Source organism: Chiloscyllium plagiosum, unplaced genomic scaffold (assembly GCF_037043375.1).
Source record: "Chiloscyllium plagiosum isolate Xiang-an unplaced genomic scaffold, Cpla_swu_hap1 HiC_scaffold_2, whole genome shotgun sequence".
Classification (NCBI taxonomy): domain Eukaryota; kingdom Metazoa; phylum Chordata; class Chondrichthyes; order Orectolobiformes; family Hemiscylliidae; genus Chiloscyllium; species Chiloscyllium plagiosum.
In genome coordinates this window covers 164943135-164962524 of record NW_028270140.1, presented here as the reverse complement: position 1 = coordinate 164962524, position 19390 = coordinate 164943135, and the positions used below count along the sequence as shown (strand labels likewise).

General features: G+C 43.0%; 1 protein-coding gene across 1 annotated transcript in view; it reads right to left on the bottom strand.

Annotated features, from left to right (window-relative positions):
* Nucleotides 1-19390, bottom strand: part of wdr70 (WD repeat domain 70) — a 196605-nt gene that overhangs the window by 15513 nt on the left and 161702 nt on the right. The window lies entirely within an intron of this gene.

The following is a 19390-nucleotide window of genomic DNA, read 5'->3' as shown; positions in this document are numbered from 1 at the left end:
TGGGCATCATGTGGAGACATGGCTGCAAGGGGATCAGGACTAGGAGCTAAATATCCAAGGATCGAAAATACAGGCAGGTGGGCAGAGGGGGTAGGGTTGCCTTATTATTAAGAAATTAAATTAAATCGATAGCAAGAAACGACATAGGGTCAGATGACATAAAATCCGCAAAGATTAAAAAACCACAATGGGAGTTAAGCATAGGCCTCCAAATAGTATTCTGGGCACAAAATACACCAGGAAACAGAAAAGATGCGTCCGAAAGGGTAGGTTACAGTGATCAATGTGCAGGTGGATTGGGAAAATCAGGTTAGTAGTGGATCGCAAGAAAAGGCATTTGTGGAATGTTTATGAGATGGCTTTTTGGAACAGTTTGTGGTGGATCCCATGAGGGAACAGACAATACTGTATTTAGTGTTGTATAATGAGGCAGACTTGATAAGGGAACTTAAGCCAAAGAAAACCTTAGGAAGCAGTGACCATAATATGATAGAATTTACTTTGCAATTTGACAGGGAGAAGGTGGAATCAGAGGTTACGGTATTACAGTTGAATAAAGGTAACTATAGAGGAATGAAGGAGAAGCTGGCTGGAACTGACTGGGAGAGGAGCCTAGCAGGAGACAGGGGAACAGCAATGGCAGGAGTTTCTGGGAGTAATTCAGGAGACACAGCAGAGATTCATCCCGAGGAAAAAGGAGCATGGTACAGGGAGGATGAGGCAACCGTGGCTGACAAAAGAAGTTAGGGATGGCATAAAAGCAAAAGAGAAAGTATCTCATGCAGCAAACGGCAATGGGACGCCTACAAAGACCAGCAGAGGACAACTAAAAAAGAAAGGAGGAGGAAGAAGATTAAATATGAGGCTAAGCTAGCCAGAAGATTGCAAGAGTTTCTTTAGATATATAAAGGATAAAAGAGACACAAAAGTGGACCTTGGACCATTGGAAAATGATGCTGGAGAAGTAGTAATAGGAAACAAGGAACCTGCGGAGGAACTAAACAAGTACTTTGTGACAGTCTTCACGATGGAAAACATGAGTAACATCCCAAAAATTCAAGAGAGTCAGGGTAGAGGTGAGAATGGTGGCCATCTGCAAGGAGAAGGTGCTAGAACAAACTGAAAGGTCTGAAGGTGGATAAATCACCTGGACCAGATGGACTACACCACAGCATTCTGAAGGAGATAGCTGAAGAGATAGTGGAGGCATTAGTGGCGATCTTTCAGGAATTGCTAGATTCAGGGAGGGTTCCAGAGAGCTGAAAAATCGCTAATATTACCCAGCTGTTTAAGAAGGGAGCAAGGCAAAAGACGTGAGATCATAGGCCGATTAGCCTGACTTCATTCATTGGTAAGATTTTGGAGTCCATTGTGAAGGATGAGATTTCTGAATACTTGGAAGTGTATGGTAAAATAGGGCAAAGTCAGCACAGCTTCATCAAGGGGAGGCCGTGCCTGACAAATCTACGAAAATTCTTCGAGGAGGTAATGAGCGGGTTAGACCAAAGAAAGCCAGTGGATGTTATCTACTTGACTTCTAGAAGGCCTTTGACAAGGTACATGAGGCTGCTGAGTAAGATGAGTGCCAACGGTATTACAGGCAAGGTGATAGCATGGATTGAAGCTTGGCTGTCTGGTAGAAAGCAGAGAGGGAGGATAAAAGGGTCCTTCTCAGGTTGGCAGCCGGAGACTAGTGGAGTTCCGCAGGGCTCAGTGTTGGAACCATATCTTTTCACTTTATACATTAATGATCTAGATGAAGGAACTGAGGGCATTCTGGCTAGGTTTTCAGGTGATACAAAGACAGGTGGAGGGGCAGGTAGTATTGAGGAGGTGGGGAGGCTGTGGAAGAATTTAGACAGGTCAGGAGAGTGGGCAAAGAAGTAGCAGATGGAATACCATGTGGGAAAGTAAGAGGCTATACTTTGGTTGGAAGAATAGAAGTATATTTTCTAAATGGGGAGAAAATTCAGAAATATGAAGTGCAAAGGGACTTGGGAGTCCTAATCCAGATTTCTCTGAAGGTAAACTTCCAGATTGAGTCAGTAGTTAGGAAGGCAAATGCAATGCTGGCATTTATTTGGTGCAGATTAGAGGGCATAAATTTAGGGTAGAAGGGAAAGATTTAAAAGGGACCTAAAGGGCAACTTTTTCACACTGTGTGCATGAAATGAGCTGCCAGAGGAAGTGGTGCAGGCCGGTACAATTACAACATTTCAAAGGCATCTGGATGGGTATATATGAATAGGAAGGGTTTAGAGGGATATGGGCCAGGTGCTGGCAAATGGAACTAGATTAATTTAGGATATCTGGTCAGCATGGATGAATTGGACTGAAGAGTCTGTTTCTGTGCTGTACATCTCTATGACTCTACTGACATTAAACCTCAAGACATCTTTACTATTGTGCCTGCTTCCACCACCTCCCCAGCAGCATGTTCCAGGTATCTACCACCATTTGCATCAAAACCTTGCCTCAGACATCTCCTTTAAACGTTATCCCTCTCACCTTAAAACTAAGCTCCCTAGTATTTGACAGTTCCATCCTGGGGAAAATATTCCGACAATTCATGCCTTTCATAATTTATACACTTTGTCAGGTTGCCTCACAGCCTCCAATTCTCTTGCAAAAACAATCCAAGTTTGTCCAAACTCTCCTTATAGCTAATACATTCCAATCCTGCTAAGCCTCTTTTGTATCCTCTCCAAAGCCTCTACATCCTTCCACAGAACTGCATATTTCAAAACGTGGCTGAAATATAGTTTTATACAGCTGCAACATAACTTTGCAATTTTTATACGCCATGCCTTGACCAATGAGGACAAGCATGCCATACGCTTTCTTCACCACCTTATCAACTTGTGTTGCTATTTTCACAGAGGTACAGACTTGCACCCCAATATCCCTCTGTATATCAATGCTCCTAAGCGTCATGCCATTTGTTGTCTACTTTCCTCTTGCACTTGACCTCCTAAAATGCATCACCTCACTTGTCCGAGTTAACCTCCACCTGTAATTTCTCTGCCCAACTTCCTAACTAATCTACATCCTGTTGTATCCTTTGACAACCTTCCTCACTAACCACAACTCCACTAATTTTTGCATCATCTACAAATTTACGATTCAGACCACCAATATTTTCATTCAAATCTGTACCGGGACCTCTGCTGTTTGTAATATATATATATAAACAACTTAGATGTAAATGTAAATGGATGGGTTGGTAAGTTTGCAGGCAAGACAAAGATCGGTGGAGTTGTGGATAGCATAGAAGGTTGTCAAACTATACAGTAAGATATAGATCATTTGCAGAAATGGGTACAGAAATGGCAGGTGGAGTTTAATCCAGATAAGTGTGAGGTGCTTCCTTAACATTTCCTCAAATGTTAAGGAAAATTATACAGTTAATGGGAGGACCCTGAACAGCATTGACGTACAGAGGAACCTTGGGACTCAATTACATAGGTCCCTGAAAGTAGCCACACAAGTAGATATCATGACAAAGGAGGTGGATGGCATGCCTGCCTTTATTGGTCAGTGAATTGAGTACAAGAGTCCGGATGCCATATTGTAGCTTGATAAGACTTTGATTAGGCCATTTTTCCATGATCTGCTTACATAGCTGTTCCTCTATCTCCCACTGGCTATTGGAAGGCCTATAGTTATAACATCATCACAGTGACTGTACTTTTCCTATTCCTGATTTCTACCCAGATTGCCTTGCTGGATGATGCCTCCAAGTCTTCTCTCAGTACAGTTGTGACATTCTCCTTAACTAGCAATGAAACTGCCCCAGCCTTTTATATCCCTCTCTTATTACACCTAAAACATCTAAACTCTGGGTTGTGGAGCTGCCAGTCCTGCTCTTCTCTCAATCAAGTTTCTATAAACATCATAGTTCCACTTACTAATCCAGGCTCGAAGCTCATTTGCCTGACCTGCTATACTCCTTACACTGAAATTAATAAACTTCAGACTGCCTGTCCCGCGGTGTTTATTAACCTGATCCTGCCTGTTCTTCCTATTAGACTGACTTGACTTAACCTCTATCTTGGCCTCAATCACTCTATATGCTTACCTACTGCTTTGTTTCCCACCCCCGGACCACACCAGTTTAAACCCTCCAAATGGCACCAGCAAAACTCCCTGCAAAGGTATTGGTACCTCTCCAGTTTAGCACCTGCTGCACTCAGAGGTTTTCTCTTCTTGAAGAGACCATGTCAAGACTGCATCATTTTACTTTTTTTAATTGTAGACTAAATTAGAAAAGGACGGTCTTTCAAACCAAAGACGGGAGAAGCAGTTGCTGCATTTTTGAAGAGAGATTCCTGGAACTCATTGTGAATTGTTTATACTATCGCTTTGCAAAAGTTAGGGGAGGTGGGATAAGATGGCTCAGCAAAGGCTAGCAGTACAGAGTATGATTCAGCCAGCTACAGGCTACTAATTGGCTTGCACAAATGCAGTTGTGGATGTCATAAGTCATCAGCCTGACAGCTGCTTGGTTTGGCTCCTTACAACAGACAGTGAGAAGCCTCCAGACTACTGGACGAGCAGTGTTGTTTAATCTCTGCAGTAAAAGCTCCTGAAGCTTGAAGAAGCCAGTTGTTTTCTCCCTCCATTTGCTGAAAGCTGTTGCCTTAAACCAATAATCAAGACTTTGCAATTAATGTACTAATCACCCAATGCCTCTTGCAAACAAGTCAAAAACATTAGTGGAAGTTGTATAATGACCCCAAAACTGTAGGAGTGATATTGGGAATGGCATTATAGAGTCAAAGAGATGAACAGCAAGGAAACAGAGCCTTCGGTCCTACTCACCCAGGCCAACTAGCTATCCTAACCTAATCGAGTCCCATTTGCCAGCACTTGGCCAATATCCCTCTAAGCCTTTCTTATTCATTCATCCATCCAGATGCCTTTTAAATGCTGTAATTGTACCAGCTTCCACCACTTTCTCTGGTAGCTCATTCCATATATGCATTATCCTCGGCATAAAATAATTGCCACTTTGGTCCCTCTTATATCTTTCCCCTATCACCCTAAACCTTTGCCCTCTAGTTCTGGACTCCCCCACCCCAGCTCTTAATGCCGACAAAACCAAGGAACTCATTATTGACTTTCGACGAGATGTTACTCATGCTCCCCTATATATTAACAGCACAGAGGTGGAACAAGTGGAGAGTGTCAAGCTTCTGGGAGTGGTTATCCACAACAAGCTTTCTTCTTTCATGTGGATGCACTGGTTACAAAGACCCAACAAAGTCTCTTCTACCTCAGGCAGCTGAGGAAATGTGGCATGACGGCGAATACCCTTACCAACTTTGAGAGATGCACCATCGAGAGCATTCTGTCTGGATGTATCACTACCTGGTATGGCAACTGTACCATTCAAGATCAGAGACGGTTACAGAGAGTGGTGAACTAGGCCCAGACAATCACAAAGGCCAACCTCCCATCTATAGAATCCATCTCCCAGGCCCGCTGTGAAGGAAAGGCCGCCAGCATTCTCAAAGATCCATCCCACCCTGGCAATGCTTTTCTACAACCTCACCATCGGGGAGAAGGTACAGAAACCTGAACACACGCACCAGCCAGTTTCGCAACAATTTCTATCCTACTGTCGTTAGAATACTGAATGGACTCTCAAGCTCTTAACATTCGCCTGTACCTGTGTTTTTGTTTTTGCTGCTGTTTACCTATTATTGATTATCTTTGCTACTTAACTCTGTGATCTGCCTGTATTGCTTGCAAGACAAAGCTTTTCACTGTGCCTTGGTACATGTGACAATAAATTCAATTCATTCAGAAATGACTGTCTATTTATCCTATCCATGCCCCTCATGACTTTATAAACTATACCTCCTATTTTAACATCCCAATCATTTATGTAAATGACAAAAAGTGAGAGAACCCAGCACTGATCCTTGTGGCATTCCACTGGTCGCAGGCCTCCAGTCTGAAAAGCAACCCTCCACCATCACCCACTGTCTTCAATCTTTGAACCAGCTCTGTATCTAAATGGCTAGTTATAGAGTCATAGAGATGTACAGCATGGAAACAGACCCTTTGGTCCAACCCGTCCATGCTGACCAGATATCCCAACCCAATCTAGTCCCACCTGCCAGCACCCGGCCCATATCCCTCCAAACCCTTCCTATTCATATACCAATACAAATGCCTCTTAAATGTTGCAATTGTACCAGCCTCCACCACATCCTCTGGCAGCTCATTCCATACTTGTACCATCCTCTATGTGAAAACATTGCCCCTTAGGTCTCTTTTATATCTTTCCCCTCTCACCCTAAACCTATGCCCTCTAGTTCTGGACTCCCCGATCCCAGGGAAAAGACTTTGCCTATTTACCCTATCCGTGCCCCTCATAATTTTGTAAACCTCTATAAGGTCACCCCTCAGCCTCCGACGCTCCAGGGAAAACAGCCCCAGCCTGTTCAGCCTCTCCCTATAGCTCAAATCCCCCAACCCTGGCAACATCCTCGTAAATCTTTTCTGAACACAACCTTGCTAACTAGTCTCCCATGGGGAACTTTGTTGAATGCCTTACTGAAATCCATATCGATCATGCCCGCAACAATCCTTTTTGTTACTTCAAAAAACTCAATCAAGTTTGGGACATGATTTTCCATGAACAAAGCATGCTGACTGTCCATAATCAATCCTTGCCTTTCCAAAGATGTGTAAATTTTGTCCCTCAGAACTCCCTCCAACAATTTGCCCACCACTGATGTCAGGCTTGTAATAAAGGAATGCCTGTAAGCATAGTTTACTTTAATCTGAATCTAGATTGGGCAAATCAATACAATCGAGGAGGAATTCCTGGATGGCTTTCTAGACCAATACATTGAGGAACCAACTAGAGACTGGGTATTGTGGAATGATAAGGGAGCAGTTAGAAATCCAGTTGAGTGGGGACCCTTGGGATTGAGCAACCATAATTCATCTAACTCCTCATCAAGATGGAAAATGATGTCATTGATTTTGAGACTTAGGATCCAGAAATTAAACAGAAGAAACTTTGATGACATAAGGCACGTGTTGTCTATGCAAGCATTCAAAGAGTGCATGGGTGACTGGCAACAATAGTTTATTTCAGTTCTCAACAAGAGTCACGTGGAATTGAAACATAACTCTGCTTTCTCTCCTCATATGCCATGATGTGGAGGAGCTGGTATTGGACTAGGGTTGACAAAGTTAAAAATCTCATAACACCAGGTTATAGTCCAACTAGTTTATTTGGAAGCACTAGCTTTTGCAGCGCTGCTCCTTCAACTGCCTGCTTCCAAATAAACTTGTTGAACTATAACCTGGGTGTTGTGAGATTTTTTTTAACTTTGTCGTCATATGCTGCCAGACCCGCTGAATTTCTCCAGCAATTTCTGTATGTGTTCATTCCTGTCTGGTACAAAAGTAAAGCAGGAAAGGTGATTGAACCATTGTTTACAAGGTAAGTGAAAGATGTTAGATCCTAGGAAGAGGCACACAAATTGGCCAGTAAAAACAACAGACCTGAGGAGTGGGAGCAATTTAGAATTGACCAAAGGAGGACAAAGACATAAGAAATGGAGAATATGAGTCCAAGAGTAACCTTGCAAAGGAACATTACAAACTAACTGTGGTTGTGTGAAGAGAGAAAGAGTAGTGAAGGTAAATGTTGGTTCCTTACAGTCAGAAACATGGACATTTATAATGGAAAACAAAGAAATGGCTGACTAACTAAATACATATTTTGGTTCTGTATACACTAAGGAGGACAAATAATATACTGTAATATACATAACATAAAAATAAGAACTAGGAGCTGGAGTAGGCCATCTGACCCTTTGAGCCAGCTCCACCATTCAAGAAGATCACGGCTGATCTTTCCGTGGACTCAGATCCACTTACCCGCCCTCTCACCATATAACTTAACTCCTTTATTTTTCTAAAAAAAAATCTACCTTAGCTTTAAAAACCTTCACTGAAGTAGTGTCAACTACTTCACTGGACAGGGAATTCCATGGATTCATAACCCTCTGGGTGAAGAAATTCCTTCTCAATTCATTCAGAAATCTGCTCCCTCTAATCTTGAGGCTATGCCCTCTCGCCCTAGTTTCACCTCCCAGTGAAACATGCTTGCTACTTCTATCTTATCTATTCCCTTCATAATTTTATGTTTCTATAAGATCGTCCCTCATTTTTCTAAATTCCAATGACTATAATTCCAGTCTACTCAATCTCTCCTCATAAACCAATACCCCTCAACTCTGGAATCAACCTAGTGAACCTCCTCTGTACTCCCTCCAGTGCCAGTATATCCTTTCTCAAGGAAGGAGACCAAAACTGCACACAGTACTCCAGGTGTGACCTGTACAGCTGTATCATAACCCTTCCTGCTTTTAAACTCAATCCCTTCAGCAATGAAGGACTAAATTCCACTTCCTTTCCTAATTACCTGTTGTACCTGCAGACCAACCTTCTGTGATTCATGCAAAAGGACACCCAGGGTCCCTCTGCATAGCAGCGTGCTGCAACGTTTTACCATTCAAATAACAATCCTTTTTACTGTTACTCCTACCAAAATGGACGACTTCACATTTATTAACATTGTATTCTATCTGCCAGACCTTTGCCCACTCAAAGTATCTATGTTCCTCTGCAAAGTTTCACAGTGTCCTGCACACTTTGCTCTGCCACTCACTTTTAGTGTCATCTGCAAACTTTGACACACTACAAGTGGTCCCCAACTCCAAATCATCTAAATAAATTGTGAATAATTGTGGTTCGCACAGTGATCCCTGAGGCACACCAATTGTCACTGACTGCCAGCCAGAATAACACTTATTTATCCCCATCTTTGCTTCCTGTTCGTCAACCAATCCTGTATCCATGCTAATACTTCATCCGTAATACCATGCAATTTTATCTTATGCAGCAGCCTTTTGTGCAGCACCTTGTCGAAGGCCTTTGGAAATCTAGACACACCACATCCACTGGGTCCCCTTGTCCACCTGCTCATAATGTCTTCATAGAATTCCAAAAGATTTGTTAAGCATGGCCTGCCTTTTGTCATAAGGCTCGTCCTTTTTTTCTAAAAGCTGTTCCTTGACTCATGGAGACTCTGTCCTTGATTTTTTTCAGAGGAGTAATAAACCAGGCCAGCCTCCGATCAGATTGGTTTGGTACAGAGATGAAATGGATTTTGAGAGGCCTTTTGTTTATATATAAACAGATCAGACTTGAGGCCAAAGTGGTCATGTTTTAGAAGTGACCTGTAGAATGAAAGGGGAGTGGTCAGCTCTCTAGCTGGGTAGTTTAGTCCAGTCCAGGAGCTGGTTGGGAGTTCAACAGTGAGCTGTGTGGAAATTCTCTCTTCTGCCCTTCTAACTTCAACCTGTAAGCATCTGATTCTTTTTTGTACTGTGTTTTACAGGGGGTTAGCTTATTGGGACTGCTGTGTATATTCAAATCAGCATACTTAAGTCTAGTTTGGATAGACTGAGTTCTGCAGGTGTTCTTTATTCTGTTCTTAGTTTTCCCATTGTGTAATTTTGTAACCTGGTAGTCAACCTCGCGAACATAATCCAGGTAATTTTCACTGTACATTTATCAAAACAAATTTCAAAGTTATGGTCTGGGTTGCCTGCTTAAGAACGTTTTAATTGGTCTGGTCTAGTCCATAACACTTTCATGAACCCATGTCGCGTCTGCCCAATGGGACAATTTCTATTGAGATGCCTTGGTTTTTCTTCCTTGATAATAGACTCAAGCATCTTCCCCACTACAGACATTAAGCTAACTAGTCTATAATATTGGGAAACACTGGGTTTAGTGAGAATGAGGAACTGATGGAAATCAGCATTAGTTGTAAAATGGCATTAGGGAAATTTCTGGAATTAATGGCAGACAGGCCTAATAATCTACATCCCAGAAAGTGGCTCAAGACTTTAGGGACATTTAAGCAAGTCAGAGACATTAGGGACATTTAAGCAACTGCTGGGCAAGCACATGGACGACAGTAAACTAAGGGGTTTGTAGGTTAGGTTGATCTTAGATAAAGATAAATGCTCGGCACAACATCATGGGCCGAAGGGCCTGTATTAGGCTGTACTGTTCTGTGTTCTAAATAGTGGATGCATTAGTGGTCATCTTCCAAGATTCTATAGATTCTGGAACAGTTCCTACAGATTGAAGGGTAGCTAATGTTATTCCTCTATTTTAAAAGGGAGGCAGAGAGAAAACCAGGAATTATAGACCTAGTCAAGGCTGATGTTGGTTGTTGGAAAATGCTAGAATCCACAACAAAGGAATTAACAGCTGAGCACTTAGAAAACAGTAGAGGGATTGACAGAGGCAGCATAGATTTATGAAAATAAAATCATGCGAGGCAAATCTACTGAAATTCTTTGAGTATGCAACTAGCAGAATAGATGAGGGTTAAAGAACATAGAACAATACAGCACAGAACAGACCCTTCGGCCCACGATGTTGTGCCGAACATCTGTCCAAGCTTAAGCACCCATCCATGTACCTATCCAATTGCCGCTTAAAGGTCACCAATGATTCTGACTCTGCCACTCCCACAAGCAGCGCATTCCATGCCCCCACCACTCTCTGGGTAAAGAACCTACCCCTGACATCCCCCCTATACCTTCCACCATTCACCTTAAATTTATGTCCCCTTGTAACACTCTGTCGTACCCGGGGAAAAAGTCTCTGACTGTCTACTCTATCTATTCCCCTGATCATCTTATAAACCTCTATCAAGTCTCCCCTCATCCTTCACCGTTCCAATGAGAAAAGGCCTAGCACTCTCAACCTATCCTCGTACGACCTATTCTCCATTCCAGGCAACATCCTGGTAAATCTCCTCTGCACCCTCTCCAAAGCTTCCACATCTTTCCTAAAGTGAGGCGACCAGAACTGCACACAGTACTCCAAATGTGGCCTTACCAAGGTCCTATACAGCTGCAACATCACCTCACGACTCTTGAATTCAATCCCTCTGCTAATGAATGCTAATACACCATAGGCCTTCTTACAAGCTCGATCCACCTGAGTGACAACTTTCAAAGAGCTATGAACATAGACCCCAAGATCCCTCTGCTCCTCCACCTCACTAAGAACCCTACCGTTAACCCTGTATTCCGCATTCTTACTTGTCCTTCCAAAATGGACAACCTCACACTTGACAGGGTTGAACTCCATCTGCCACTCCTCAGCCCAGCTCTGCATCATATCTAAGTCCCTTTGCAGCCGACAACAGCCCTCCTCACTATCCACAACTCCACCAATCTTCGTATCGTCTGCAAATTTACTGACCCACCCTTCGACTCCCTCTTCCAAGTCATTAATAAAAATTACAAACAGCAGAGGACCCAGAACTGATCCCTGTGGACATCCACTTGTAACTGGGCTCCAGGCTGAATATTTACCATCTACCACCACTCTCTGACTTCGACCGGTTAGCCAATTCTCTATCCAATTGGCCAAACCTCCCACTATCCCATGCCTCCTGACTTTCCGCATAAGCCTACCATGGGGAACCTTATCAAATGCCTTACTAAAATCCATGTACACTACATCCACTGCTCTACCCTCATCCACATGCTTGGTCACCTCCTCAAAGAATTCAATAAGACTTGTAAGGCAAGACCTACCCCTCACAAATCCGTGCTGGCTCCCTAATCAAGCAGTGTCTTTCCAGATACTCATAAATCCTATCCCTCAGTACCCTTTCCATTACTTTGCCTACCACCAAAGAAAGACTAACTGGCCTGTAATTCCCGGGGTTATCCCTATTCCCTTTTTTGAACAGGGGCACAACATTCGCCACTCTCCAGTCCCCTGGCACCACCCCCGTTGACAGTGAAGACGAAAAGATCATTGCCAACGGCTCTTCAATTTCCTCTCTTGCTTCCCACATAATCCTAGGATATATCCCGTCAGGCCCGGGGGACTTGTCTATCCTCAAGTTTTTCAAAATGCCCAACACATCTTCCTTCTTAACAAGTATCTCCTCTAGCTTACCAGTCCGTTTCACACTCTCCTCTTCAACAATACGGTCCCTCTCATTTGTAAATACTGAAGAAAAGTACTCATTCAAGACCTCTCCTAATTCTTTCGACTCAATACACAGTCTCCCACTACTGTCCTTGATCGGACCTACCCTCGTTCTCGTCATTCTCATGTTTCTCACATACATATAAAAGGCTTTGGGGTTATCCTTGATCCTACCTGCCAAAGATTTTTTATGCCCTCTCTTAGCTCTCCTAATCCCTTTCTTCAACTCCCTCCTGGCTATCCTGTATCCCTCCAACGCTCTGTCTGAACCTGGTTTCCTCAACTTTATGTAAGCCTCCTTCTTCCTCTTTACTAGACATTCAACCTCCCTCGTCAACCAAGGTTCCCTCACACGACCATCTCTTTCCTGCCTGACAGGTACATACATATCAAGGACACGTCATATCTGTCCCTTGAAAAAGTTCCTCATTTCAATGACATCCTTCCCTGACAGCCTATGCTCCCAACGTATGCTCCTCAGATCCTGTCTTGCAGCATCGTATTTACCCTTCCCCCAATTGTAAAACCTACCATGTTGCATGCACCTCTCTCTCTCCATAACCAAGGTGAAAGTCACAGAATTGTGGTCACCATCACCAAAATGTTCACCCACTAACAAGCCCATCACTTGTCCCGGTTCATTACCAAGTACCAAATCCAATATGGCCTCCCCTCTGGTCGGACAATCTACATACTGAGTTAGAAAAGCTTCCTGGACACACTGCACAAACACCGCCCCGTCCAATCTACTTGATCTAAAGAGCTTCCAATCAATATTTGGGAAGTTGAAATCGCCCTATTTTTAGACTGCAAAGTTTATATTCTCCAAACAGTGGAAATAGTTTATCTTTATCTATCCCATCTTTTCCTTTTAATATCTTGAATATTTTGGTCAAATCATCCTTTAACCTTCTAAATTCAAGTAAAGACGGCTTAATTTGTACAATCTCTTCTCATAACTAAACCCTTGAAGTCCTGGTATCATTCTTGTAAACATATGTTGTACTCCCTCCAAGGCCTCCTAAAGTGTGGTGCCCAGATCTGTTCTTATACTGCAAGCAGGGTCTACCCAGGGTTTTGTATAACTGCAGCATAATTTCTGTATCCTTACACTGCAGTCCTCTAGATATAAAGATCAGAATTTCATGAGCAGCCTTGATTATTTTCTTCATCTGTTTGTATCATTTTAAAATATCTGTGCACCTGAACCCCAAATCCCTTTGAACATCCAGTGTACTTAATCTAATAGCATCTGGATAGTAGCTTGATCTATCCTTTCTCGGTCCCAAATGGATCGCTCTGTGTAGAATACGGTGTAAAATTAAAGCACACGGGACTGGGGGGAGGTTAGCGTATTAAAATGGATAGAAAACTGGCTGACACAAAGGAAACGAGTCGAAATAAATGGGTCTTTTTCTGAATGGCAGGCTGTGACTAAAGGGGTAACACAGGGATCAGTGCTCGGACCCCAGCTATTCATCGTATATATTAATAATTTAGATGGGAAAACTAAATGTAATACAGTCAGTTCTTCTATGATGCAATGGTTGTGTTCTTGGGCAATCCTGCATTCTACAAAAATTGCACTTTTGAAACGGTACTTAACATGCTGGTGATGTAATCGCATTATAGACAACACACATTTCAAAAGTTTGCACAGTAGAAACAGCATCTCCAATTCGTCAATCACGTTATAGTGAATTTGTATTGACAAAATGTGCATTTGACGTGTATTGTCAAATTTGCAGATGACACGAAGCTGGGTGGGAGAGTGTTAGGAGGATGCAGAGATATTTCAGTTCAAGTTGGACATGGTCAGTGGGCAATTGCACAGCAGATGCAATATGATGTGAATAAATAAGGGAGCAAAACAGGAAGGCAGATTATTATCTGGATAGCTATAAATTGAGAAGAGGAATGTAGGAGACTAGGGTGTCCTCATACATCAGTCAATGAAGATAAGCTAACTTTAACTGTATCACAGGCGCTGTAGGCAGGCAGCTGATATGTTGGCTTTCATAATGAGATGATTTGTGTACAGGACCAGAGATGTCTTGCAGCAATTATACAGAGGAATCGAGAGTGTGGTGCTGGGAAAGCACAGCAGGTCAGGCAGTATCTGAGGAGCAGAAGGATCAATGTTTCCGGCATAAGCCCTTCATCAGGAATTATGCAGAACCTTGGTGATATCACAAATGGAGTACTATCAGCAGTTTCGGTCTCCTTTTTTTTGGTTTTATTTATACGTGGCACGTGGCATCAGTTGCTGGGCCAACATTTACTGCCTGCTCCTAATTGCTTGTAATATGTTATGGTACTCTGCCTTCTTGAATCACTGCAGTCCACATGCTGTGGGTTGACCCACAACACTCTAAGGAAGGGAATTCCAGGTTTTTGACCCAACAAAACTGAAGAAACAAATATATTTCCAAGTCAGAACGGTGAATGGCCTGATGGTGAACTTGCAAGGTAGTGGTGTCCCCGTATATCTGCTATCCTGTTTTTCTAGATGGAAGTTTGCATAAGACCTAAAGATCAGGGGAACTGTGGATCATGTAGAAGAAGGTTGTCAAAGGATACAGTGGGATGTAGATCAGTTGCAGAAATGGGTAGAGAAATGGCAGATGGTATTTCATACTGACAAGTGAGAGGTGTTGCACTTTGGGAGATCAAATGATGAGGGAAACTATACAGTTAATGGCATGATCTTTCACAGCACTTTAACAAGGAATGGAGGGATACAGACAATGGGCAGGCAGATGGGAGTAGATTAATTTGCATCATGTGCGACACAGTATTGTGGGCTAAAGGGCCTGTTCCCCTGCTGTTAGAGTGCAGAAGATTGAGGAGTACTACAGGCACCTATAAAATTCTAACAGGAATTGACAATGAAGATGCAAGAAGGATGTTTCTGATTTTGGGGGAATCCAGAACCAGGAGTCACCTTCTAAGCATTTGGGGTAAAGCAGAGAGTGAAATTTGCTACCACAAAAAGTAGTCAAGGCCCAAACATAATATGATTTCAAGAGGAGTTGGATATAACACTTGGGGCTAAAGGGATCAAAGGATTTGGAGGAAAAGCTATTCGTTGTGTGACCAGTCAAGATCATAACAAAGGGTGGACTAAGCTCCAACAGCTCAATGACCTATTCAGAAGTGTACAGCACAGAAAAAGAGTCTTTGACCCAATGAATCTGCACCAGTCAAAAATAACCATCTAACAATTCTAATCACATCTTATAGCACTTAGTCCAAATTCCCATATGCCTTGGCATGACAAACGTACATCTAAATACTTGTTAAATGTTATTAGCATTTCTGCCTTTCCCACCAGTGAGTTCCAGATTCCCAACACCCACTGGGTAAAAAACATTTCCTCACAATCCTTATAAATATCCTGCCTCTGCCCTTCAATTTATGCTCCATTAAGGGAAAAGATTTGTCTGTGCACCGTAAAATTTTATACATCACAATAACTTCCCCTCCCTCAGTTTCCTCTCTTCCAATGAAAACATCGCCAGCCTGCCCAAACTCTTTTCATAGACGGTACAAAACAGGACAGACCCTCGGCCCTTGATGTTGTGCCGACCTTTTATTCTACTCTGAGATCAATCTAACCTGTAAACCCTTCATTTTACTCTCGTCCATGTGCCTGTCCAGGAGTCGCTTAAATGTCCCTCATGTCTCTGACCCTGCTCCACCACTGACAGTGCATTCCACACACCCACCACTCTGTGCAAAGAACTTACCTGACATCCCCCTACATCTTCCTTCAATCACCTTGAAATTATGTCCCCTTGTGATAGACATTTTCACCCTGGGAAAAGGTCTCTGGCTACCCACTCTATCTTTGCTTCTCAATATCTTGTACACCTCTACCAAGTCATCTTTCATCCTTCTTCGCTTCAATGAGAAAAGCCCTCGCTTCCTCAACCTTTCTTCATAAGACATGCCCTCCAGTCCAGGCAGCATCCTAGTAAACCTCCTCTGCACTCTCTCTAAAACTTCCACATCTTTCCTGTAATAATGCAACCAGAACTGAACACAATATTCTATACAGCTGCAGCATAACCTCATGACTCTTAAACTCAATCCCTTTGCTAATGAAAGCCAACACACCATATGCTTTTTAACAACCCTATCAACTTGGTTGGCAACTTTGGGGGATCTATGGACATGCACCCCAAGATCCTTCTGTTCCTCAACACTGCCTTCTTAGAGAAAAGAAGGTTTAGGGGTGACTTGATAGAGGTGTACAAGATGATTAGGGGTTTAGATAGGGTTGACCATGAGAACCTTTTTCCACGTATGGAGTCAGCTATCATGAGGGAGCATAGCTTTAAATTAAGGGGGGGTAGGTATAGGACAGATGTTAGGGGTAGATTCTTTACTCAGTGAGTCGTGAGTTCATGGAATGCCCTGCCAGTAGCAGTGGTGGACTCTCCCTCTTTATGGGCATTTAAACGGGCATTAGATAGGCATATGGAGGATAGTGGGCTAGTGTAGGTTAGGTGGGTTTGGATCGGCACAACATCGAGGGCCGAAGGGCCTGTACTGCGCTGTATTCTTCTATGTTCTATGCCAAGAATCCTACCTTTAACCTGTCATCTGGACTAACATTCTACTTCTAGACCCACTAGTATGTAGCACTGGTATCCAGAGATTACAACTTTTTGGGTCCTGCTCTTTAATCTACTTCCTAGCTTTCTAATTTTTTATTTAAATTCACCTAAAGAAGAAGCAACAAACCTTGATTTTGTGTGACTTCTGACCTGGTATCAGGGAGGCAACATGCCATTTTGAAATCTGAAAGGAACTAGAAATGAAGGCATAGATTTCAAGAGATTTGCAAAACAAGCAAGGGTGGTGTGAGAAAGACTTTTCTTCAATGGATGTAAGTTAACTCGCTGAGCTGGAAGATTTGCTTTTGATGTTTTGTCACCATGCTTAGGTAACATCAGTGGGAGCCTTTCTGTTCTCCTTACAATTGAATCCCCTACTACTATAACCCTGCTGTTAATCTTCAAAGAACAAAGAGAACAAAGAAAATTTACAGCCCAGGAACAGGCCCTTCAGCCCTCCAAGCCTGAGCCGATCCAAATCCACTGTCTAAACCTGTTGCCCAATTCCTAAGCATCTGTATCCCTCTGCTCCCCACCTGCTCATGCATCTGACCAGACGCATCTTAAATGAATCTACCGTGCCTGCCTCTACCACCTCTGCTGGCAACACGTTCCAGGCACACACCACCCTCTGTGTAAAGTACTTGCCGCATGTATCCCCCTTAAACTTTCCATCTCTCACCTTGAAAGCGTGACCTCTCGTTATTGAATCCTTCACCCTGGGAAAAAGCTGGTCTCTATCCACCCTTCTTTCCTTTTTGTGTAGCAGAACCACTCATGGTGCCATGAAGTTGGTTCCCACTGCTTTCCCCTGTACAGTCATCTCCTCCAACAGTATCCAACTCAGAGTCTTACTTTTTTATGTCTCTGAAGCTGGAAAAAGGGGGATCAAAGAGCAGAGGGTTTTCAGAAGCAAAACAAACATTATATCAAACCCTATGGACTGCTGGTATTGGACTGTTTCATTGCAGTTTTTTTTCTAAACTCTCTGCCCAAAACAGCAATTTTCTATGTATTTCTATGGATGTAGGTTAGCTTTTTAAAAATCCCTCAGAATATGTAGTTATCGCTGGTTGGCCAGCATTTATGGTCTATCCTAGTTGCCTTTCAGGTGATAGTGAGCTGCCTTTTTGAACTACTGTGATCTATATGCTGTAGGTTGACCCACAATGTTGTAAAGATGCAAGTTCAAGGATTTTGACCCAGAGGCACTGAAGAAAGGTTAACGATTCTTGAGAAGATTTGTAGCTCAGGTTGATGATATGGATGTAAGTTAGCTCACTGAGTTGGAAGGTTTGTTTTCAGACATTTCGTCGCCGTGACTAGAGAACACCATCAGTGAGAGCCTCTGGTGAAGTGCTGGTGTTAAGTCCGACCTCCCTATTTATAGATTTCTTAAGGTGGGTGATGTCATTTCCGGTTCTTTTTTTCAACGGAAAGTAGATGGGGTCTAAGTTGATATGTTTATTGATGGAGTTCCAGTTAGAATGCCAGGCTTCTAGGAATTCTCCTGCATGTCTGTGTTTGGCTTGTGCTAGGATTTGTGTTCTCCCACCAGCACTTCACTAGAGGCTTTCACTGATGGTTCCTTGTCATGGTGATGAAACGTCAAAAACAAACCTTCCAGCTCAGCGAGCTAACCTACATCCATTGAAGAAGTCTTTCTCACATCACCCTTGCTTGTTTTGCAAATCTCTTGAAATCTATGCCCTCAGTTCTTGTTCCTTTTTACAAGCAACAACATATTCCTGTTATATCTTCTATCTAGCCCATGTATGGTTTTTAAAAACTCCTATCCAGTCTCCTTTAGCATTCTTCTCTATGAGGAAAACTCTTCAGTTCCAACTTCTTCAATCTACTCTCATAACTAAGTTTTTCATTCCTGGGATCATTGTTGGAAATCATTGTTTCTGCAGTGTCTCCAATGCGTTCACAACCTTCTCATAATGTGGCATCAACACTGCACAATACTCCAGCTGAGGTCGAAGAAGTATCTTTTACAACGTATCTATGCCCCTACCAATAGAGCTGAGAATACTGATTGTTTCATTCACTGCTCTACCTGTCTTGCCATCTTCAATGATCTATGCACATATATATCCAGCTCTGTCTGCTCTTGTGCCCTCTTTCAAATTCTACCCTTTGTATTGTCTTTCAATGTTTTCGTACCCAAGTGCATTACCTCACTTTTCTGCATTGAATCTCATTTGCCACCTATCTGCCCACCTACCAAATGGTCAATGTCCCACACTGTCCTCCTCAAAGTTTCCAATTGGGGGGTATCCAAGATGGCAGCGACCCAGCAAGTCTGAGTCTATAGTGCTCTTCCCAAGACTTGGGTAAAGTGGGTCACCCACCCCCATCACACTCACCAAATCATTCATAATAGCTGTTTAATTTAATTAGTTGCTTAGTATTACATTTAAACAATCTAATCTTTAGTAAAAATGACCAAAGGGAAGGGTGCCCGCAGCTCTCAGCAAGCAGGAACCCCTCCCCCACCCTCTCCAGCTGCAGCTGAGGCGTCCACAGCCGCCCTGGGGGACTTACCTACAGTGACAAGCCTTGTGGAAATGATCTCCAAGCTGGATACGAAGATCGACGCTTTTATCGAGGAGTCCCGAAATCGATGGGACTCACTCTCGGCCTCGCTGCAAAAGCACGACCGAGACATTAAGGAGATCGAGCGCCGAGTCGGAGGGGCGGAG